Consider the following 24,735-nt stretch of genomic DNA (forward strand, 5'->3'; position numbering starts at 1 on the left):
AGGGATTAGACCAGAATTCCTGCAAGTACTAAAAGAAAACATAGGGTCAGCACTCTAACTTATTGGCATAGGCACTGACTTTCTTAATAAGATTCTTTAAGCTCAAGGAATATAACCCAAGAATCAATAAGTGGGATGGAATTAATTAAAAAGCTTCTGCAGAGCAAAGGAAGTGAAAGCATGAAGTAAGAGCCTATGAAATGGGAGAAAATATTATCCAGCTACCCTTTCAACAAGGGATATTGCCTATAATAAACTAAAAGAAAAATCCAATCAATAAATGAGAAAGTGATCTAAGCAGACATTTTTCAAAAAAGAAATACAAATTTCCAACAAATACGTGAAACATTTGTTCAACATCCTTAGCAGATCAAAATTGCACAGAGATTTCATTCATATCCAGTTACAATCAAGTAGAGGAAAGGGATCAAAAGGGAAGGAGGAGGAGGGGGTATGGGGAAAAACTGGGAAGAAAATCAACAAAATTATACTGTGTCCATGTATACAAATACATCATAATGAATTCCACCTTCATATATAATTGCAAAACAATAATTAAAAATAATACTAATAGAAGGGAGATCAGTAGAGTAGCCAATATTAGAGGAGAAAAGAAGAGAGGGAAATCAGAGATAGTGGGGGAATGTGATTGAGCAAATTGTCTGCTTGTATAAATGTGGTATAATGAATCCCACTGTTATGTATAATTTTAATGCACTAATGAAAATATGTTAAACAATTTTACTTTAGCTAGGCTTCAATCTTCTCTTCTCATATAAATTTTATTATGGCCAGCCAGGATGTATTAAAAGTCTGTGTTTGTGTGTGTATGTGTGTGTGTGTGTGTGTGCATGTGGACATGCACATGTACACATGCACACACACTAATGCATGCTTGCATGGTAGGGGGCATTGAACCTAGGGCAGGTCTACCATTGAGGCACAAGGTCTCATTAAGATATAGAGGCTGGCCTCAAACTTGAGATCCTCCTGCTTTAGCTCCATGTATGCTTGAAGTACAGGCAAATTGAAAATCACTTTCCTGTAACTGCAGCAGGACACCTATTTGGGTTTCTATTTGACTTTTTTGATTAATTCAAAATTTGAATTTATAAATTAATTTAGAAAAATATCTTCTTATTCATGAATATTTATATTTGTTGATTTATATTCAGGTCTTTTATGTTCTATAACTCTTTGTAATCCCTTTTATTAAAATTTGAATATTTATCATTATATAGTGACCTTTTTATTGCTAAAATTGAAGAGCGTTCTTTAAATTGCATTTTCTAGAGAGCATAGGTAGAGTACGTTCCTAGCATGTGCAGGGCCCTGGATTCAATCCCCAGAACCACAAAAAAATTACATTTTCTAATTGGCTATGATATTCTATTAAAAGAGCACCAAGTTTTACACATTGGTCTCATATCAAAAAGCTGTGATGAATTTTTTTGCTTTATTTTTATTACATCTCTAGAGTCTATATAGACATTTCTATCATTTGTAAATGAGAATTTTTCCTACTTCTTCACGTTTAAAATCACTTATTCATTTTCTCCTGTTCATTAACGTTACCTCAGTATAGTGTTTAATGGAAATATTGATAGTATTGTTATTTTTACTTGATTTCATTACTGTTTAAATTTTGTCATGAAATACAATGATATCTGTGGGTTTTGCTAGCTACCTTATCAAGATTATTAATTATTTTATTTCTGGTTTCTAAGTGCTTTATTTACTTAATTTTTTTAACCACAAGTGACTGTTTACTTGATGAAATGTTTTCTCTGTTATATTGAGAAAATATTTTTTTTTCCTATTTTAATACCGTTTGGGGACTCAGTGAATATTCTGATGTTTAATGAGAGGAAGGTTATTTCACTTTATAAATATGTTAAGTCATGCCCACTCACTTAAAATCTGTGTCCATTATTACTATCAGTGTAAATAGACTAAGTATATTCTCATTGCATTATCTTCTCAGAAAGTCAGATATGTTGCACAGTATTGTTTCTAAACTAAATTGGGATTGCAGCTAATGCCCTATCCTCTAAATTTGACTGTTCTGCTCATACCCTGTTGTTGTCCAGGAATGTTGACATGGCATTGACAGAGACAATGTTTACAATATTGGTTTTCAATCACATAGTTTTTTAATATTTATTTTTTAGTTGTAGTTGGACACAATACCTTTATTTCACTTATTTATTTTTATGTGGTGTGGAGGATCAAATCCAGAGTCCCACACTTTTGAGGCTAGCGTTCTACCACTGAGCCCAACCCCAGCCCCTATTCCACATAGTTTTTAGCATAGATTATATGTGTGTGTGTGTATTTTTTCTCCTTCAACATCCCTGGTAGATAACAAAGCAATGTTGTGTTGTTACTTTCACATATGTAATATTACATGATCAATCTTGCCATTTTTCAAATATGTGGTAGCCATAATTAATGACAAGTTTCTTTTATAGTCTAGTTTTCTGTTATAATCTAGTTTTCTGTTTCTCATTTTTTTAATTGGTTAAATAGTTTCTAGAGTAAACACAGTTTAAGGATTTGGAAGGTATGTAAGTACTGATTAGAAAAGTCTTCAAGATGAGTGAATACTTTGTAAGCTAATGCTTAAAAGAGAAGTCCATTTGCATACATTTAAAATATCTATGTCTACATATGTATACATCTTATACATAAAATATCTGAAAGGATACATGCACTGTGATTTATAATCTGTGGAAAATGGGATTAAGAAGGGATTTCTTTTTACTGTAATTCTGTAGGATTTTTTTCTGTTACCACATATTTATGTGTTTAATTAAAAATATAGCACTGGAGGAATATGTCATTCATTTAATAAAGGAGTTCTTAGAAGTAAATAGAGCTGTGTATGAATTGATTTTTATTAAATAAATAGATATCTTAAATATGTTGCATCAAAGGTGATCAGTCACTGAATGCAAAAGATAATAATTTGAAATGGGAAGATTCTACAGGGAAAGCTACAAATTTTTCTCATCAAATTCTAACAACAAACTAGCAACCTTTGCTGTCTCCTAAGTACCATTTAATATTATTATAGCTCCCACTACACAGGCTTCTTGAGATATGTTTTCATCTTGCTACTAGAAAGCAGCAGCCTTGTATTTTTCTTTTGCCCTTAGAAATGTGTTTCCTTATTTCTCAAACATAGGCAAATGTTTATACTTTTAGTATTTTTTTCTACCCTCTATGTCAGTGGGCCTTACTATTTAAGTTAATTATTTATTCATATCATCTACTTTTGCATTAATCAGAGTCCTTTTGTTAAATAATAGAAACCGACTCTGGCAAACCTATGCACAAACAGAAAGCACCAAAGATTACAGAGTTGGATGCAGCATGAGGGTGAAGTATAGTACATTAGGTCATAGCAATAATGAGGAACCCAAAGGGGCTGGAAAATTGGGAGCACAACCTCACACAACAGTATGGATTAGGGCACTGCTATATTCTTGGTTTCACTGAACTCTTTCTAACACTGTGATTCACCAAGAATAATTTTTCAACTCTGACCCTATTATCAGTCTCCTTCAAAATCCATATTTTTATTGATATAATTTTGCTGCCTAAACCTACATTGTATTTCTAAGCCTCCTTGGCTACCTTGAAATGGATAGTTGCTAAGAGCCACAGCCAAGTAATATGATGCATGGCATTTTTGGTTGAAAGGTGATGCCAGCAAGCCATTGAGATGATATGATTGTGTTAAGATTTGCATTCATATGGATATTGGACTCCTGCTGTCCACCTCAGCCTGCTACAGGACTCCTGGAGAGTTCCCATTGGTTGGGGAAGTGCGGTAGGAGGGAATTCCAGAGGAGGAACTTCCTCTTGGGTTCCAGGGATCTTGGAGAACACCGCGTGCGTAGATCGGCAATCTTTCCGGGAGCTTACGGGGCATTGGCGGCAGTTTCAAAAAATAAAGTTTGTTCCTGCTTGAGTGGCTCGTGATTTTGTGCCCAGCCAGACTGCGGCAGATACTAGCACTTTTTTCTTCTTTAATGGAAGATAGAATGTGAAACACAATAGAGCATTCTTCCAAACTCAGGTTCCAAAGGTGTTTTGTTTGTTTGTTTCTTTTTCTGGATGCTTAGTATCAACAAAACAAATGAACAAAAATAAATCCATAAATAAGTTGCATTTATTCATTACAGTATGCTGCATTGTCTATGTCTGATATGCTTTCACCATGGCAGTTCTATTACACACTGTTTTATTCTTTTCATCCCAATTACATTTATAATTTCTTCAATATTTAAAGTTTTTCTCTGTGTCACATCTTGCTTTATGAAAGTGTGGCTAGAGCATCCCTTGACACAGTTTGACATTCAAACAATGTAACTCCAAGTATTCCCCTGAGTAGAACAGGAAAGTTTCCACCTTCTGAGAGCAACACTCTTCTCCCTAATGCTCTCATCCTTTTGTCATATGCAGCCACAGAGCCAAAGATCTACCAGAATTCTGTCAGCATGGAATCTATTGTAAATCTATCCTACACTAACTCACAAACTGTGACACATGAATTTTATTATACTGTATTTTATAGTCCTTCCATTTTGTAATTGCTTATTGTTGATCTCTGTTGAGAGCCACAGCTGAAGGGGCCCCAGCAAACTTCCAGCTGCCAGCTGATGATTGGCTCACAGCGGCCCCAGCAAACTTCTAGCTGCCAACTGATTGGCTCCTCTGCAGTGATGCATTGGGCTGTTTCCCCGCCCTTTCAGACCAGGGAGCTGCTCATTGGGGGACTTTTTTTGGCTCTGCCCACTCGACCCAGCCAATCAGCCTCAAGAGCAGGAGGAGTGGGGGAGGTTGAGAGGCTTGTGGGAAGCCAGTGGTGGCAGTTGGGCTCTGAAGGTTTTTCCTGAGGAGCTGTGTGGTTTGGTGTGTGTGTACTAAAAATAAAGTTCGTTTCTTTTGACAAGTGGCTCCTGAATTGTGCCCAGCCAGACTGTGGCAGATCTCTTTACTGTACCTAATTTGTGAATTAGGGAAATATATAGTATTCATGCCAGTAATTCCATAGACTCTGGGACCTGAGACAGGAGGATCCCAAGTTCAAAGCAAGGCTTGCAATTTGGTGAGGCCCTAAGCAACTAATCGAGAACTGTTTCAAAATACAACATAAGAAGGGCTGGGGATGTGGCTCAGTGGTTAAGCCACAATACCAGGTTCAATACCTGGTACCAAAAAAAAAAAAAAGGTTGATGTGGGGATGTAGCTCATTTGGAGAGTGCCCTGAGTTCAATACCCAGTACCAATAAGTAAATAGTCATCAAAGAATAACTAAGTGCCATCACATTTGAAAATTTAGGTCAGAATTAATAGTTTTTAAATTATCAAAATATGCTCAAGGGTGGGTAACCTGAACAAATGAATCATTATTAAAGTTTTAGATTATTAATAAAAAATATACTCACAATAATCAAAATAGTAATTATAGTACCATTAGTTATAAAGCCAATATCTAAATATTAGTAAATATACAAATAGTAAAAATCATTAGGAATAAAAAGTTTTAGAAGTGGTAATAAAGTATCCAAAGTACAAAACAAAACAAACAAACAAAAAAAACCTCTTACATCTCAGCAATTATTACTAAATTTTAATTGACTTTTGAATACAAGAATTTTATAATTTTCTATTAATATATTAAAATATTTTATAATTTAAAATATTAAAGAAATATCTAGGATGAATTTGGGGACATTTAGTAAGCAAATGTAATTTTAAATTCTCCCTGAAAAGGTTCCATGAATCAGATTTGTTTAAAGGATGACTTTGACTCACTTACTGCATATTGCTTTTGTGTTTATAAAATATGGGAAGGCAGGTACCTCCATGTTTTCACTCAAATTGTTTAGGAACTGATACTCTCAGAACATAAAATAGGTAGAGTGGTTGCAGAAATAGACTGAAGAGTGAAACTGGACTCTTGGGTAAGTGTCAGTAACATCACCTGTGGAATGGTAAGTGTTATGCTGAACCTGTATAGGTAAGTGCCCAGGCATTTAATTCTGAGTACAAAGTTTTGAAACTCAGGAGTATGGATTTTTAATTCAAAATTTTATTTAAATATTTTCTGAATTAATGATTTTTATGCTGCCAATTCATTATAGATGCTAAGAAAATCTAGTAGATAAAGAGAAGATTTATAAAACCCTGTTTGATCCCTAATGTGTTTTATTGGGTACATGTGAGGATCAAGGCCAGAAAAAATAATGACATTCAATATAAAAGCAATTTTGCCTCCTGGAAAGGGGACAGATCATGACATTAAAACAGGTATTACTTTCAGTCTGGGAAAGGATGTGGAATATAGGCATTCTCACTTATTAGTGGGTATATTAATTGGTGGGATCTTCTTGAAGGACAATTGGGCTGAATCTGATAAATTGTATCTGTAATGGGGGTCCGTTTTATACTCTGAGTATAACCTTCCTGATGGAACTTTATTAAAATACTAACTTTCTTTTTCTTCTTTTCTTCCTCTTTCCTCTCTCCTGTTCCCTAACAGTGAGGGGGAAACAAGGCTAACATTTTTCCTGTTCCAGGCTAAGCTATTATGTCTTTCACTGCCTGGAAGATTTTCACTGCCCACAAGAATAAAGAAACTCCAAACCTCGAAATTGGAGCATATGATAGGTCTCACACTGATACCTGATGGACACTAATTAATTATATTTACTGATGATATTTTACCCTAGTCATTGTATTCCTCTTTTAAAAGCCTTGTATTCCACCCCACAGGAAGAATCACAGCCTCTGTGAGAGGAGAACCCCGAGTTTCTTCTTTGCTAGCTAAGCAATAAAACTATATCTTTTAATCTAAAGTTATTGGATTGGCAATGTGAGACAAGTATCTTGTCTACTGTTTGAGTAAGCTATTCTATTTTTAGCAATCTCTTCTATATAGCTACACCCATAATATGTAAATTGTGCAAGTAAATTAACTCTCTTTAGAAATGGCATGAAAAGGTATGCATGTAATATTTAGGGAAAATGAAGTTACAAAACTATATGGATAGCTATATAAAGATATTTATAGTTGTATTAGTTTTGCACTGCTGGTCCCATAAATTACCATAAATTCAGTAGCTTAAGCTTCTAAAACACAACTTTATTATCTCATTTCTATAGGTTATATGTCAGATATGGGTCTCCTGAGACTAAAATCAGAGCATCATATTAGTTGCCTTACTGAAGGCTCTAGGAGAGATTCTGCTTCCTTGTTAATTCAACTTATTGGCTTAATTCACTGCCTTGAAGTTTTTAAACAGAGGTCTGTGTTTTTTTGATGGCTGTAATTGAGGACAGTTCCTAGGTTCCAGAAACCTGGACATATCTAGCTGGTGAGTCTTCTCTTCCGTTTTCACAGTCATAAATGACAGCTCAAGTTCTTTTCATATGATTTTTCTGCTTTCCTCTTCCATTTTTAAGAATATAAGACTGTATTGAAAACTTCAAGATAATCACCCTATCTCAAGACCCTTAACTTTAACTGCATTTGTAAAGCCCCATTGTCTTGTAAGGTAACATACAGGCAATCATTAGTGGGTGTGGACATCTTTGGGTGCCCATTGTTCTGCCAACCACAATATCTGTATGGGCATTTAAATACCTAAATTATTTGATGCAAATAAAAATGCATACATAAAAGGTGAAGAAAAATGATAAGATATTAATAACAAAACCAAATATTTGTATAAATATTGTATAAATTTGTATAAATATATCAAACAATTTAAAACTTCTATTTCTATGATTAAGATTTCAGTTTTGTAAGTACTTTAAGAATGGTTTGTATATGTGTGGTAAGTATGATTCATTCAGCACTTAAAGTACAGGAACAATAAATTGATCAATTAAGCTCATATGCTTGATCTAATTCACTTGCCATGTTTCTTCATAAAATCACTTAGGGAAAGAATCAGTCTGAGTAAAATATATGTTCTTTGAATTATTCATCAAAATAAATTAGAGATACTTCACCACAGGTGTCATATGCTCTGAACTGAAGAAATTAACTTTTAAACTACTGATTGGTTGAAATGCTAAATGTCTAAATAGAGTGCTAATACTCAGCACAGAATAATCATAATACTGCTACAACTAACAGCAAGTTCTCCAGCCTTATAAAAATACAAATAATAGGCTGACTTATATTCTGCTGATTTATATTTTATAATTTTCCAAGCATATTCAAATGCATTTTCTAAATTGTTAAGACCACCGTGAATACTAAATTGACAGAATAGAAAATATTTTCATCACTTTTCAAAAGAAAGAGTATTCGGAGGTACTACATAAGATTTCATCCAGGTTCAGTAGCTCAAAATTTTGTGAAATAAAAAAAATACAAAACCGAAATGTGTATTTATGTTAGTTTTAAGAAATATGTAAAATATAAAAAATACACAAAATTTCTGCCCTTATGAAGTTGATGGTATAGAAAAGGAGATCATATATATATATGGATATATATATATATCCATAAAGGCAAAGTCATAAGTATTATTAAACAGGGTGAAAATGAAGTGTTATCAATTCAAAGGAAATAAATTGCTTGGGTGTGAAATTATTAGGGAACTGGTATGGTTTAGATGTGAGGTGTCCTCCAAAAGCTCATGAGTGAGACAATCTGAGAAAGTTCAGAGGTGACATATTGGGTTATAATAGCTTTAATCTAATCAGTACATTAGTTGACCAATAAGGATTAACTGGGTGACTTCTGAGTGTGGCTGGAAGAGGTGGGTCATTGAGAGCTTGTCTTTGGAGTATATATTTTGTCAGTGGTGAGAGAAGTTCCTCTCCCTTCCCTCCATACCTGATCTCCCTTGGTGTAAAGTCCTGAACTGCTTTCTTCCATCACACTTTTCTGTCATGCTGTTTGGCTTCATGGCAGGACCTGAGTAATGGAGTTGGCTATCTCTGGACTGAGACCTCTGAAACCATGGCACCAAGATAAACTTTTCAGCTTCTAAAATTGTTCTTGTCAAGTTCATGTCAAACAAGTGGTATTTGAACTGGGTCTTAGATGATAGCAATGCTGTGATTTTCTCTGAACAAGTCCTTGAGTGGTGTGGGAGTATAAATTCAGGATTAAACAGGAGTGACTCCTTTGGGGACAATGACAAAGAGGAATCAGAGAAAAGCAAGAGCTATTGGATAGTCTGACTTAATATCAGAGGACAGATGAGAAAAAGAATCAAAGGTTATTTCATATTTTCTTTTCCATATACATGGAAAAGTTCGACTGCTAACCTTAGACATGGTAAATATTTCCTCACCTTCCATTACTGCCTAAGCTTACTCTACCCCTAACTGCCCCTAACACTCCTCAGAAATTGCTTTGTTCCATGTCTCCAGTGATTTCTTTTCACTCAACATAGTAAGTCCAGTTCAGTTCATATTTCATGTTTTGGCTACATTTAGCTTTGTAGTTTGTTGGCTCCATCTGTCTTGAACACTTTCTTTGATTTTCTTTATCCTACACTCTCTGATTTGACACTAGGCAATCCATATAAAATGCCTGCTGCACTTGATGTTTGCTGCAAACACATACTCTGAATGTATTTGCATTAGTTCTGCTATTAGTACACCTACTTTTCTGATGACACCACAATTTCTTTTGTAGGTTTTTGTTCTCATTCTAGCATCTAAATACATCATTTTCTGTCTTGGTACTTTATCTTCTTATGTTATATACTCACTATTGGCTATCTCTATTCAGTTTCATAGCTTCAGTAACTATCTAAGCCCTGAGGATTACCAAATTGAATTTTCCAGTTTAGGCTTTTCTTTTGTCCTCTAAACCATTAACTTTCTTTTAACTAGTTATAAGTACCATAGAACCACAAAGGCATCATGTAAAATATTAAATTTATGTTTCCTCCCAAATCTGTCCCTTTTCTTATGTTCCATAGCACAGTGTAAAGAATTACATATCCCATTGCCTAAAACATAAATTTTGGTCTTTTCCCCCCTCGAGTCATAATAAAATAAATTACCAAGTATTTCAAAGTAACATTTATTTTTTATCTCCTTAATCTCTAATATCACCACTTTCTTTGTTTTGCATAGGATTTGAACGTGCTCTCTCCAAAATCATGTGCTGAGAGCTTTGATACCTAGTGTGGTGATATTGAGAAATGGTGAGATTTTTATGAGGTGGGACATCCCCCTCAAATAGAATTAATCCTGGTCACAGAGTGAATTAATTCTCCAGAGAGTAGCATGTTGTAAAATGAGGACACTGCACAAACTTATTCTCTTCTGTACCCAGCTGATTCCTTTTCTGCCATCCCCCTCAACATCTTGTCATGCAGTCAGGAGGGCTTCACCAGAGAATGACAAGATGGAACCACTTGGGACATTCAGCTTCCAAAAATGTGAACCAAATAAATGTCTTTATAAAATAAAAGCCTCAGGTATTTTACTATGACAATAGAAAATAGGGTAAGACACCACTCACTACTCCAATTAAAGATTTTACCACTTCTCATTTGATCCTAATTTATTTTTTACATGCCTTTGGCCTTTCAATTCAACCTGTACACTGCAGTCAAAATGATCTAAATTCAAATTTGCATGTAATTACCATCTTTATAACCCTCTGATACATTCTCTGTCCCTGAGGATAGAATCCAGACTCTGTAACACAACTTAAAGAGCCCTTTAGGATTTGGCTGGTGATTACCTCTTTTAGTCTCAAAACTCACAACATAATACCCCCTTCATCTAGCTGTCATGAACTGTTTTCTATTCCCAGACTTGCTTGTGTGACATGTTCTTTCTTATTTCCACACTACTGTTCTCTCTGCCTAAACAGTCTCTTTCTCCCTTTACAATGCTAATTAATTTCAAATTGCATCAATCACTGTAAACATTAATTCTTTTTAAGAAGATTTTTCTGACACTCAAGTTGACAATACGTTCCTCATGTTGTTCTTGCATCCATTCCCAAACTCATCATACATTGGCACTTATCATGCTGTATTATTATAATTACTATTATCATCATCATCATCATCATCATCATTTTATTTTTGCTTTCTGCATGAGTGTCTCATAATTCTATGTATATTTCCTCAAGAAAATGACCTTATCTTCCATATTCATTAATTACTTCATACAATAACAACTGATACAAAAGCAGATATTCAATGAATATAATAAAAAATGGCTGAACAAAGGAAAATAAGAAGGAACAAGTAGAAATATTTGAGAAGGTAAAAAATGATTGAGTTTAGTTTTGGACATATATTTATGACTTGAGGCATCATCAGAATTTTCAAGGCAGGAGCAGGCAATCATGGGAATGGTTGAACCAGAGCTTATGGGAAATTCAAAAGCTGGGATGTGGATCTGACAGTCGTCCACAGAGTAGAGATGACTGAAGTCACAAGACTGGATGAAATTGGATATAAGAAATATATATTTAAGAAAAGGAGAACTAAGGGTGAAATATTAGTTAAAACCTACCTATGTCCATTTTATTAGGGGGCGGGGTGGTTACCAGGGATTGAACTCAGGGGCATTCGGCCACTGAGACACATCTCCAGTTCTATTTTGTATTTTATTTAGAGACGGAGTCTCACTAAATTGCTTATCGCCTTGCCATTGCTGAGGCTGGCTCTGAACTCAAGATTCTCCTGCCTCAGCCTCCCAAGCTGCTGGGATTACAGGCATGTGCCATGGCACCTGGCCACATGTCCATTTTTTAAGTAAAAATATAGTGAGCCAGAAATCATGTGAGTAAAAACTCTATGGAGGGCTTCAGACCAATAAAACGTGATAAAAGTTTATGACTGCAAATGAGAAGTTGTTTATGGTGACTTCCAGATAAATAAAAAACTTGATCTTTGGTATATCTGGTCACTTTGACAACCCAGTGCTCTTAATTACCTAACAATTAATGATAATGCTGTCCAAAAAAAATATATGAAAACGATGAAAAACCTGCAAAGTGTTAGGAAACATGGCTACTCAGTCTTCTTTGACTATGGAGGAATTTACTTGGAATAAAATAGGAAAGGTATATTGCTTCTTCCTAAGAGTAGTGTGGCATTATAGAAATAAATAGGAAATTCTGGCACTTTATAATTTCCAGTAGAGAACGATAAAGGCAATCACATAAACAGAGCAGAACAAATGGGAGGTACTTCTCTAAATCCCTTTATTTCCTCTGAAAACCATCAGTCAGAGTTATCTGCATTAAGGGATATGTAAGAAAGAAAGATACTCAAAGAGGAAACCTGCAAATAGTGACTTTCTTTTTGATTTGGGCAGTTATATGTTTTGGGTAACAGGTGCCTCCAAATCTCCTGAGTTAATTCAGGAATGCTCAGATGTAAAATAATTGGATTGTGGAAGCTGTAACTTCATCTCAGCACATCCTAATTTAAGTGCCTGAGTGGGAAATGTAGGCCAGTGGGGCACGGCTGGAGGAGGTGTATCACTGGGGCGTGCCTTGGAAGGGTACATTTTTCCCTGTAGCCCCTTCCTCACCTGTCTACTTTATTGTTGTCATGAAGTGAGAGTTCATGTCAAACAAGTAGTATTTGAACTGGGTCTTAGATGATAGCAATGCTGTGATTTTCTCTGAACAAGTCCTTGAGTGGTATGGGAGTATAAATTCAGGATTTAACAGGAGTGACTCTTTGGGGGGCAATGACAAAGAGGCAATGACAACCATGCCTTTCTCCCATGATGTTCTACCTTATGTTGGGCCCAGACTAATGAAATTAGCCTTCTATGGACTGAGACCTCTGAAACTCTAAGCTCCAAATAAATTTCCCTCCTCTAAGTTGTTCTTATAAGCTATTTTAGTCACAGCAACAAAATACTAAATCAGGCAGTAACTCTAGAAACACAAGTAGGTATATGGTGCACCAAGACTGAAGGCTGGGAAAAATGGAAAATGAGACACAGAGAAGTTCTCATTAAAATACTTATTTTAGCTGGGCACAGAGACACATGGTGGTAATCCCCTAGGCTCTGGAGCCTGAGGCAGAAGGATCTCGAGTTCAAAGCCAGCCTCAGCCAAAAGCAAGGCACCAAACAACGCAGTGAGATCCTGTCTCTAAATAAAATACAAAAAAAGGGCTGGGGATATGGCTCAGTGGTTGAGTGTGCCTGAGTTCTATCCTTAGTAGCCCCCACCAAAATTCTTATTTTTAAACTATGGAAAGAAACTCATGCATAGATTAAATTATTCCATTATCCATGCTCATGCCCTAACCTCCTTCCAATTCTTTCTGTAATGACAGATTATTAAGCTTAAACCAATTGTCTTTTTAGTTTAAAATATTAGAGAAATAGTTTGATAAATATACTGAGGTGTCAATAAAGACATTTGTCTATTCCCATGTGATATCTAGGCACATACTATCCATAAATGATCTCTCTGCATTCAAGAAGGAGAAATCAACATGAGAAAAATAAACAGAAATATACTTTTTAATGAAAGTACTAGAGCACAACTGCTTAAAGATATTCTTGAAGAAAAATTAAAAAAAATTTCTTGAGAAACCAATGAAAGTATAAAAAATCTATCTTATGTTGTAAAAAAAATTCATAAGGACTCTTGAAAAAAGAGATACAATATGAAATGACAATTAAAATGATAAATTCTAACTCTGTAAAACTCTCTTAATATCTCTTAGTCTTGGGAGATTTGGACTGAATATATTTAATTGAGGCCTTGTTCACTGCTATATAAGTGACAAGAGAGGAAAGTTCTCCAGGGGACTCCTATGGTTATTTTCCTCTGAGCTGGTGAGCAGCTGAACTAAGGAATGTGTAAACCTTGAATAAAACAAGAAACCCAGTTGCTAAGACCGGAACCCATCAATGGGGACTTATGGGTGAAAAGGTTCATGATTAAAGGGAAAAGGCAGTTAGGCACCAAAGAGAAAATTATTATTATTATTATTATTATTATTATTATTATTTCACTTCTCCAAATTTCTTAGGTGTGTGAAAAATTTACCATAAACAGAAGAGAAAGTCAAGTTACACATCCCTGCAATAAATAGTAGATATAGTACCTGATGAAGTCATTTTAATGATAAAAATCCCTTTACTCTGGTGGTCTTAGATATTAGGTCTCACTCTCCTCAGGAAATTAAACAATTGAATAGGTAATAAAGCCTTAAACTGTGCGATATATTCAACTATATTCTAAGTGAGTGATTAAATGGGTTCTAGCCAATGGAAGTATTAAAGATAATTTAACCAATATATTTTAGGACAAAGTCATTTTTCTGCAAATTAGAAATGCTCTCCTCTCTGGACTGATATGATATTAAAGGAAATTCATTCTTCTGGACTAATTCAGGCTTTCATCTGACCTCACTCTCCTTTTAACTTGTCCCCCAATTTTGTGTTGAAGTCTCCCATTGACTAAATTCAATCAGAAACCAGAAGCAAATTTCCTTAATCTGCTTGATTCAGCCCCCAGAGGACCTCTTCCTATGGCAAGAGCAGAGTGGGAAGAGGTGGAAAGTACATCTAAAGAAAGCAGTCTAGTAACCAGTAACATGATTAATTCACACAATTAACATTTTTTTAAATCAAGCCTAAAAGTGCAGAATAAACATCTGAATATGCAGGAATATAAAGAAAACTATAGTATGCCATTTATAGCACCACAATTCACAATAGCTAGACTGTGGAGCCAACCTAGATGTCCTTCAATGGATGAATGGATAAAAAAAATGTGGCATTTATACACAATGGAATATTACTCAGCACTAAAAAATAACAAGATCATGGCATTTGCAGGGAAATGGATAGCATTAGAGCAGATTATGCTAAGTGAAGTTAACTAATCCCAAAAAAACATATGCCTAATGTTTTCTCTGATATAAGGGAGGTGACTCAAATTGGGATAGGGAGGAAGAGCATGAGAAGAAAATTACCTCTAGATAGGAAGAGAGGGGGAAGGGAAAGAGAGGGAGAAGGGGAATTGCATGGAAGATGGAAGGAGACCCTCATTGTTATACAGATTATATGTATGACGATGTGAGGGATTAAAAAAAAGAAGTGTGTCACATTAGATTGGGTAGAGAGAACTGAGAGGAGGGGAGGAGAAGGGGAGATGGGAAGGACAGCAGAATAAAATAGACACTAGTATTGCTGTATGTATATATGTGACTGAATGACCAATGTGATTCAGCAACCTGTACACTCAGAAAAAAAGGAGTAATTATACCCCATTTGATTCAAATGTATGATATGTCAAGATCATTGTACTGTCATGTCTAACTAATTAAAACAAATTTTAAAAAAAGAAAACTATATTCTCTTGAGACTATTTTAAAAAGAAAACAAAAATGGAGGTTCCTCTTGTTTTGAAATTTGAAAACTTAGTGTTGAAATACATCAATTTGTCCAGCTGAATCCAAACATTCATTATTTTTGCAATTAAAATCTCAAGGGCTCCATTTCACAACTGAATGATATAACACACACATACAGGTTAGAAAATTAACTGGTAAGAAAATAACTAGAAATATTCTGAAAGAAGAAGAATTAATATAATCATAAAAAGTACAGTATTCAAAATAGTTTTTTTGGTGGGGGGAATATCAGTCAGTTAGATATTCTGAACAGAGAATACAGAAATTGACTTCTATCTTCTTATGGAAAATGTAACATTTCTAATCATTTGGGAAAATATAGATTACAGATAAATGATGCTATGTAAATTGAGTAATCAATTTGGGAAAAAGAAAATGCAGTTAATATCTGATCTCAAGTAAGAACATTGCAATTAGATTAATATTTCAGTGTATTTTAAATGTAAACCAAAAACTTCATAAATATAAAATTACAATTGGATAAATGTAATTATCCAATTTCCTTGAGTGTGAAGTTTGTAAAATACTTTTTAACAGACCAAAAAACAAAACAAAACAAACAAACAAAAAAAACCAAACAAACAAAAGGCAAACTAAACTAAAATAAAAAGACAGAGGAAAGAATCTGACATAATTTTTCTATGTACATATATTAATATATAGTTAATCTCACTATGATTTACATCCACAAGAAATTAATTACAAAAAAACTAACTATGGGCATATGGTAGAAAGATAGTAGAATAGAGGGAAGAGAGCAGCGGGTAGAAGGCTGGGAGGGGAGGTACTGGGGACTGAATTAGAACAAGGTACTTCCATGCTTTTATAATTATGTCAAAATGAATTATATTGTCATGTATAACTAAAAAGAACCAATTTTTTTTGTAAAATTACAAATGATTTTTTTAAAAAATTAGTTCTGAAATTGGAAAAGTTATAATTAAAAATTTAAATGTAAAAAGTTAAAGAATAAAAATATCTTCTATTCATCTCAATTAAAAATACTTTAACAGTGGGAAAAAAAGGGATAAACTAGAGTATTTTTTAAATGGATGAAAGACACTCATAAAGAGTAGCCAGACATAAAATTCAAAGGGCCAATGTGCAACAAAAATGCTAAATTCAGGATCGGTTTCATGAATGAGCAACCTATAGAGACACACAGGGCCCCAAGTAGATAAAAGTCCCATGTTTTATTAATCCTCTGATGTCACATTCTTGAAATTTAAATAATTTTTGAACAAAAGTGCCTGACTGTACAAGTTAAAATTTCATTTTAAAAATCCTGAATATATAACATCAAGAGTATAGATCAAGGAACACTCTCATACACTTTTAGTTCAAGTAATTGCAAACACCATATATCAAAATTTAGAACAAATATTTTTGCCCCACCCAGTTTCTGTCCAGGAATATATCTGTGGGAACTAATTAAACCCATATACAAAATGGTCATAATTACAAAAAAATAATAAACCAATATAAGTGTCCATAAATATTGTTTATGAATTGAAGGACACATTTATGTGATTTTATATTTCAGTGTGAAGACCTCAATAAATTGTATACACATACAAAAAAATGGAATGTAAAGATGAATAGCTTATGGAGAGATATCCATGATTCATGGTTAAGAAAGAATCAGGCTGCCTAACAGCAAAGAAGAATGAAATGCTGTAGGTAGCCCTAGAAGAATTTTATACATACACATACAAATGTTTGAAAAAGAAAAGTGTAAAGATAGTTTTCTTTGGAATTACAGGAAATTTTCATTTTGTTGTTACATTTTTAAATAGTACTTTGACAATGAGCTTTCATTTCTGTTAAAATCAGCAAATTTGAATATCAATAAATAAAAATTGTGAGATTTACAATTACAATATTTAAAGAAATAATTTTTTAAAAAATAATTTAAATTTGGTAAAATGCAAGATAAACTAAAAGTGGTAAAAATTTTGAAATAAGCAATATAAAAAGTTTTAAGTTATTTCAAGCTTGCAAGTAATGCACCTAAAAGCTGGGAAGTGGAAGTAAAAGCATACTGATTTTCTCAAGAAAGGAACAAATAAATGTATACTGATTTCAGCTCTCATGTACATGATTAGAGAAATAGGGTTTCATTTGGTTTTGCAAACCATAAAGGAGGTAGTTTATGAAGATTTTGAGAAATATGAAATATTATATTAGTACCTGATTTGATATAAAAACATAAGGTAATATATCTGAAACTAAAGTGAAGAACAGAACTTAATGAGAAACAAAATAATTTATTTGGATTTGAACTTAATTGAAGGGAGAGAAAATCATACCATACTTTGTAAACTGTAGAAAGTTTTGGTATTTCATCTGAAAGGAGAACACAGAGAATGTAGCTGAATCCAGATGATGTGTTACAGTTGTTGAGCTGATTCTCTGTTGATTAAAATAAATACATAATCTCCAATAAATTGCTTCCTGATATTCCTTTAAGTTGTTTTACTTGAAAGAGATTTAAAATGGAGGAAAGTAGCAGGCATCTAAAATAAATGCAAGACCACCTGCAGTGTGATTCTCTGAAGTCTGATGATTAGAGATATTTTAGTCAAAAGAGTCTGATATGAAATTTCTATCATCATTTTCATCGAAAAGGGGTCTCTTCAAGGCAATCCAGGACAGTATGAAAGTCAAATTTTATCTGTGTGTTTGAGCTGTTAAAACTCACTTTTTAAAAACTGAATTAGATATTTTGGGAAAATACCAAGGCTTGGGATACTGGGTTATAAGGTGGTTCCATCCAGAAATTTTTGAGGATTATCCTCACTGCTTTCCAGACTGGTTGTACTAGTTTGCAGTCACACCAACAATGTACAAGTGCACCTTTCTTCCCACTACCTCACCAGCATTTATTGTTCATTTTCTTGATCATTGCCATTCAGACTGGAATGAGATGAAATCTTAGTGTAGCCCTCCCCGACCAGGGTATTTATTGTATTTCATCATTCTTGGCAAATGAGACAATTCCAGAAAATTCATGAAAAACACTAGGCAAAAGGCAATAAATAGATTTTAAAAATGTTTAATTTTTGCACGATAGGTGCAAATTTATTAAGGAAGCCGGGGCCTAATCTGACATGATAGAGATTTTGGCCTACTTTTTCTTCCATTAGGCTCAAGGTCTCTGATTTGATTCATAGGTCCTTGATCCACTTTGAGTTGAGTTTTGTGCATGGTGAGAGATAAAGGTTTAACTTCATTTTGTTACATGTGGATTTCCAGATTTCGCAGCAGCATTTGTTGAAGAGGCTATCTTTTCTCCAATGTGTTTTTGGTGCCTTTTCCTAATATGACATAACTGTAATTATGTGGGTGTGTCTCTGTAAAAAAATATGGAGTGCTTCACGAATCTGCATGTCATCCTTGTGCAGGGGCCATGCTAATATTCCCTGTATGGTTCCAACTTTAATATATGTGCTGCCAAAGTGAGCACCTTAGTGTAGTTTTGATTTGAATTTCCCTGGTTGCTACAGATGTTGACCATTTTTTCATATATTTATTGGCCATTTGTATTTCCTCTTTTGAGAAGTTTCTGTTTAGTTGTTTTGCCCATTTATTGATTTGATTACTTTTTTTGGTGTTAAAATTTTGGGGGTGCTTTGTTTATTTTGGATATTAATATCCTATTTGGGTAGTAGCTGGGCAAGATTTTTTTCCCATTCCATAGTCTCTCTCTTCATGCTTTTAATCATTTCCTTTGCTGTGCAGAAGCTTTTTAATTTGATGGTATCCCATTTATTGATTCCTGATTTAATTTCTTATACTTTGAAGTTCTTGCTAAGGACGTTGGTGCCAGTATCTATATGATTGAAGTTGATTGTATGTTTCCTTTTAGCAGTTGTAAAGTTTCTAGTCTAATTCCTATGTTATTGATTCATTTTGAATTTTGTGCAGTGTGAGAAATAGGGGTCTAGTTTAATTTTTCTCTATACAGGTATCCAGTTTCCCCAATATCATTGATATATTTAAGCCAACTGTATTCTTTCTTTTTTAGCCAAAAAAAATAGTCTTTTCTACAAATATATTCTTGTTGTCTTCATCAAATATCAGATGACTGTAGGTATGTGTAACTTTCTTCATGTCTTATATTCCGTTCCACTGGTCTTCATGCCTATTTTGATGCAAACACCACACTGTTTTTGTTACTACAGCTCTGTAGCATAATTTCAGATCAGGTACTGTGATGCCTCCTGCTTTATATTCTTGCTTAGTATTGTTTTAGCTATTCAGGGTATCTTGCTTTTCTAAATGAATATAATAAGTCTTTTTTTTCCTAATTGTGTGATGAATGTCATTGTAATTTTGATGGGATTGCATTGAATCTGTATATTGCTTTGGGTAGTATGGCCATTTTGACAGTATTAATTCCACCTATTTAAGAACATAGATGTCTTTCCATTTTCTAAGGTCTTCTTCAATTTCTTTCTTTGGTTTTCTATAATTTCCATTGTGGAGCACTGTTTTAGTCAGCTTTTTTACTGCTGTGACTAAAAGACCTGACAAGAACTGCAGAGGAGGAAAGGTTTATTTAAGGGCTCATAGTTTCAGAGATCTCAGTCTATGTACAGTCAGCTCCATTTCCCCGGGGGCTCCAGGTCAGAATAAACATCATGGCAGGAGAGTGTGGAAGTACGGCAGAGGTAAGTGGCTCACATGATGATAGAAAACAGAGAGATTTCCACTTGCCAGATACAAATATATATCCCAAAGCCACAACCCCAAAGCCCTACCTGCTCTAGCCACACCCCACTTGCCTTCAGTTACCACTCAATTAATTCCATCAGGTGATTAATTCACTGATTGGGCTAAGACTCTTGTAACCCAATTATTTTTTTCCCAGAACCTTCTTGCATTGTCTCACATGTAAGTTTTTGGGGAACACCTCATATTCAAACCATAACAAGCTCCTTTATCTCTTTGGAGTTTTGTGTATGTCAGGTACAACACATGCTTAGCACCTATGAGGCATGAGTTTGATCTCCAGCACCACACAAAAGACACATGTATACATATTAAGTACACTAAAATAAAGGTAATGACAGTGACTGGATCCTCTTAGCTGTACCATGGAAAAGGGAGGGGCTGAAGTAGGAGTAAACATAGGGTGAATAATGAATGCTGTTTTATTCTAGGTAAAAAAAATGATGATTGATTTTGGGGTTTTCTAGTGAAATTCATGATAATAATTCAGTTTAAAATTTTTTATGTGAAACCACCAAAGTTATTGATAACTTGGTTGTAGAAGTAGCTAGAAACCACAAACCATAACCCCTCCTGCCTTCAGTTATGACTCAATTAATTTCAACATAGGAAGGGAGTCAAGACAGATGTCAGTGTTAGAAGCTATAGTGACAAAGGCAGCCTTCTGAGAGGGACATATTTAGCAGCTCTAGCTAGGAAGTAGAGGGGCAAAACGTTAGCTTTTGAATGTCCTCCTTAGAGCTGGGACCAGGCTTGAATTTCAGGGCAGGATTAGGACTTTTTTCCTTTGTCACAGGAGAATGGTAAACCCAAGGGATATGAAGGACTGGGTAGGTAACTAAGAAAGGGTTTTAAATTCCCTAGGGAAAAGGTAGGAGCTTAATTTTCAGAACTCTCTTAGGAGAATAAAACCAAGGGATTTTTTTTTTTCTTTTCTAATGCACTGCAAGATCACTGGCATAGGTGACAAAACTTAGTGTTAGAAGATTTGCCTAGGGATGATTAGGTCAGGATTGTCCTAGAACTTGCAGGGCTGTGAATGGGGAGCTAGGAAAAATCATCTGTGGGAGAAGAGGAAACACAGTTTAGATTTATACCTACATGTAAAAAGTTCATGTTGCTTTAAACCATGAGGCAGTGATAGTGCCATGTACAGTATGAAATTAATATGACACTATAGAAACATAAAATGTGCTCAAGGAAATATGTCACATTTGTCAATTGAAGAGAGCAAGTATCAAAATCATCATTAGTATGGCTTGACTAAGTCTTTACCAACTTCAAGCTATGACACCTATACAAATATCAAAACATGGGTATTCATAACCCCAAATGAAGACAACAAGAACTATCCATAATAATTACAAGTCCTTGAGCCGAAAGAAGAGCTCTAATTAGTGGGTGTTGTTTTCATGTACTTTGTCTCCTGAGGATAACAAACGTGTAAACCCTAAAGGTCATTAATCTTCATTGTTTTGCCATAGACAGCCTCTTGTCCTCAAGGCCAATGTCTATACTAACCATTAAACTAAACGGTATTTTCCTCTCTGTGGAAGAAAAAGCTACTTTTTCAAACATCTAGGACCATTCCATCATTCAATTTCTTCTACTTGTAGCACTTTCTCTTGATTTATATAATACAATTATCATAATTTCATTCCGGACAGTGGCAGACATGAAAGAGCTCTGGTGTGTGGACATAGCAGTTGGGAAGGATTGTGATCATGAGAGTCAAGGAGCACTGTATTCTAGGTGCTGTCACTTGTCTTACATTGTGTTCATCAGGGGAAGATGAAAAGTCAATTGCCAATCGTCAAGTTGTAAGTTAGCTTTCTAAAGAAAATAAGATGGCGAAAAATGAGGAATATCTTCTGTGCCTAAAGAGATTTGAATACAGGCTTTGCACATTCATAAATCCTCTGGCTCAAAATCCATCTAAGGGAAGTTGTGTTAGAGTTAGATGGCCCATGAATTCATTGCAAGCTTCTGAAGAAATTAATATCTTATTTGGACAATATTTTTTCTTATCAGAATAGGCAGGTATAAAAGTTATGTTGGTGTATTAACAAGTGTTACATAAAAGAAATATAAACACATTAAACTACAAAGATACACTTTTAGAAAAGATTTATCAGAAATTCAAAGCACATTTTTAAAGCATCGTTTTGTGTCCTTAGCCCAATTTAAGCAAATACAAACTCTAGTGGGAAAGATAAAAATATGATGTGAAATGTCAATAGATTGTCAAGGGAAAGATACTGAGAGGAAGCTAGAAATTAAAGTAAGAAATACAAAAGGAAAGACTCTCCATAGAGCAAAGCTACTCAAGACATGACTAAATCAAGCCACTGTATTAATTTAAATTGACTAAAGAATGCCTGTGTACAGCATTAAATCCAGGTGGAATTAAATTTTGAAAACAGATTACAAAAAGAAAATCCAAAATTAATTCTTGAAATAGAATATAAAACATGTAATAAGTAATCTTATTTTTATATGTATTATAAATTTCAGATGATAACAACTTCCTATCACCCAACCAAGAAATAAAGATGAAGGATGAAAAGTAATGCTAATATACAGAATTATATTGGGTGGTATCAAAGAAATTGTAAATTTGATCATTAAAATTCATTTTATTACCATGTAGATCTATAAAATTTGAATATCAAAATAATGATTTCCCAAGTACTAGCAAATAAGGTGTTGAGACTAAAGCCCATGGAGAACTACATAAAAAGAGAGAATGTAGAAAAGCATAAAAACATCATTTGAAATTTAAAGGCAAGTTAAGAGGCTACTCAGGCTTAACAGGCTTAAAAGTTTTGAACTTGGAAGGGTTAAACTCTCCTATTAAAATCCGACTGAATGGAATTTTCAAGAGACATGCCTAGGGAATTATGGCCTAGAAAAGTAGAAGAACAAGGACAAGAAGAAGGAGGAGAAGGAGGAGAAGGAGAAGAAGAAGAAGAAAAAAGAAAATAGAGACTGATAAAGATATATCATGTAAAGGCAAAAAGAAAAAAAATGAAATAGCACATATTAAAGTCAGCTATAACTGTTTCTTTTTTATTTTACTTTTTTGCAAATAAATCATCATAAAATAAGAAAAATGATGCCTACAATGAAAATATTAGAGCAAAAATCTTTATATGGTAGATAACCCAGCTACAAAATATTAAAAATAAAAACTATGCTACAAAATTTTTTAAAAAATAGGAAATTTAAAAAAAAGTCTTTGAAGAGATATCTTCAAAATCTTGAAGAACCATGTAGGAGCAAAGTAAAAACAAAAGGCTATGTAATAGTCTAATTTATAAGTTTTTTAATAAAAGGTTTTAGTGTATTCTAAATAAGTTGCATATATACAATATTTGAAATGACAATGGATATCTGACAAAACTAGCCATTTACATGCCACATAAGAGTTAAGTATATTATAAAAATTCTGAAATTGTTCATTCCTGTTGCTAGTTTACAATACAAAATAGCCATTAATAACACCAGGTGAAAATTAATTATTTGGAAATAAACAATGCATGGCTCATTAGCATGGATGAAGGGGGATTACTGATTGTTTACAAAGCAATACAAATGAGAGTACTTTATTAAATATTTGATAGATGCATTATTTTAACAAAGCCTATGGCATAAAATGAGGAAGGTGGAATGTTTTAGCAACAGGTGGATAGTGAATAACACTGAGATAATTCACCTAGGTTTATGAACAAATGCCATGTATGGTTATAGTTTTTCTCATGAAGAATAAATAGATTTAAAAAAATAATAATATGCATGTATATAGTAAAAAATATAGCACTTATAATACAGTCAACGCTATATGTATGGCAGTTGTTTTTTAAATACAAAGAACAAGAGAGAACAGAAAAAAAGAATATAAACAAAGGGTAAACAAAAATAAACTGATCATTTAAATTATCTACTTGCTTAAAAATGTAGATTTTATTATTATTCCAGTATTTTGAGATCCACAGATAGAAGTCAGTTGCCATCGTAAAAGCAGATTTTGAGCTGAGGATGTGACTCTGTGGTAGAGTGTTTGCCTAGCCTGTGTAAGGACATAGGTTAGATCTCCAGCACAATAACGACAACAACAAAAAAATCAATTACCAAACTCATAGTTCCCAAGAATGATGCCCATGTCATGCCATTCACATGGGACCACGTTGAGAAGCATCAGATTTAGTGGAGACAAGTGAGCAGGTTGGGGGAAATATAGGTAAGAATTTTTACTGTGGTTTTTCCATCATAAAATAAGCCAGTTTAGGTTTGGCTAGTTTTAATAACTAACAAGCAAGCTCAGGGTTTTAGGGACTGTCACCATATATCTAGTACCTAATTCTGAGGTGATTATGGGAGAGAGAAAGAGATCTGGAGTACATGCCTAATGAAAGTAGTGGTTGGGTGTGAGAATTCTTGAGGATTTTCATGCTCTTGAGGTAGTCATTTTCTATCTCTAGGAGATGGCTAGCTTCGTGAGGACAGTCTCTTCAGATCAGCAAAGTCACAAAATGTCAAAGCCTTTGAACTACAAAGAAAAGTCATGATTAATAGAAGGATGATACCAGCAGTGGTTGGA

The 24,735-nt window shown here is 34.1% G+C and overlaps 1 non-coding gene across 1 annotated transcript; it reads right to left on the reverse strand.

Annotated features, from left to right (window-relative positions):
- Positions 1-18,760: 18,760 nt before the first annotated feature.
- On the reverse strand, positions 18,761-18,867 carry LOC124085184 (U6 spliceosomal RNA). The gene has a single exon (XR_006849367.1). It is a non-coding gene; the product is annotated as a U6 spliceosomal RNA (small nuclear RNA).
- Positions 18,868-24,735: the final 5,868 nt, after the last annotated feature.

This window comes from Marmota monax, unplaced genomic scaffold, assembly GCF_021218885.2.
Source record: "Marmota monax isolate L192 unplaced genomic scaffold, Marmota_monax_Labrador192_F-V1.1 WCK01_AAM20220418_F8-fsc00013, whole genome shotgun sequence".
Classification (NCBI taxonomy): Eukaryota; Metazoa; Chordata; class Mammalia; order Rodentia; family Sciuridae; genus Marmota; species Marmota monax.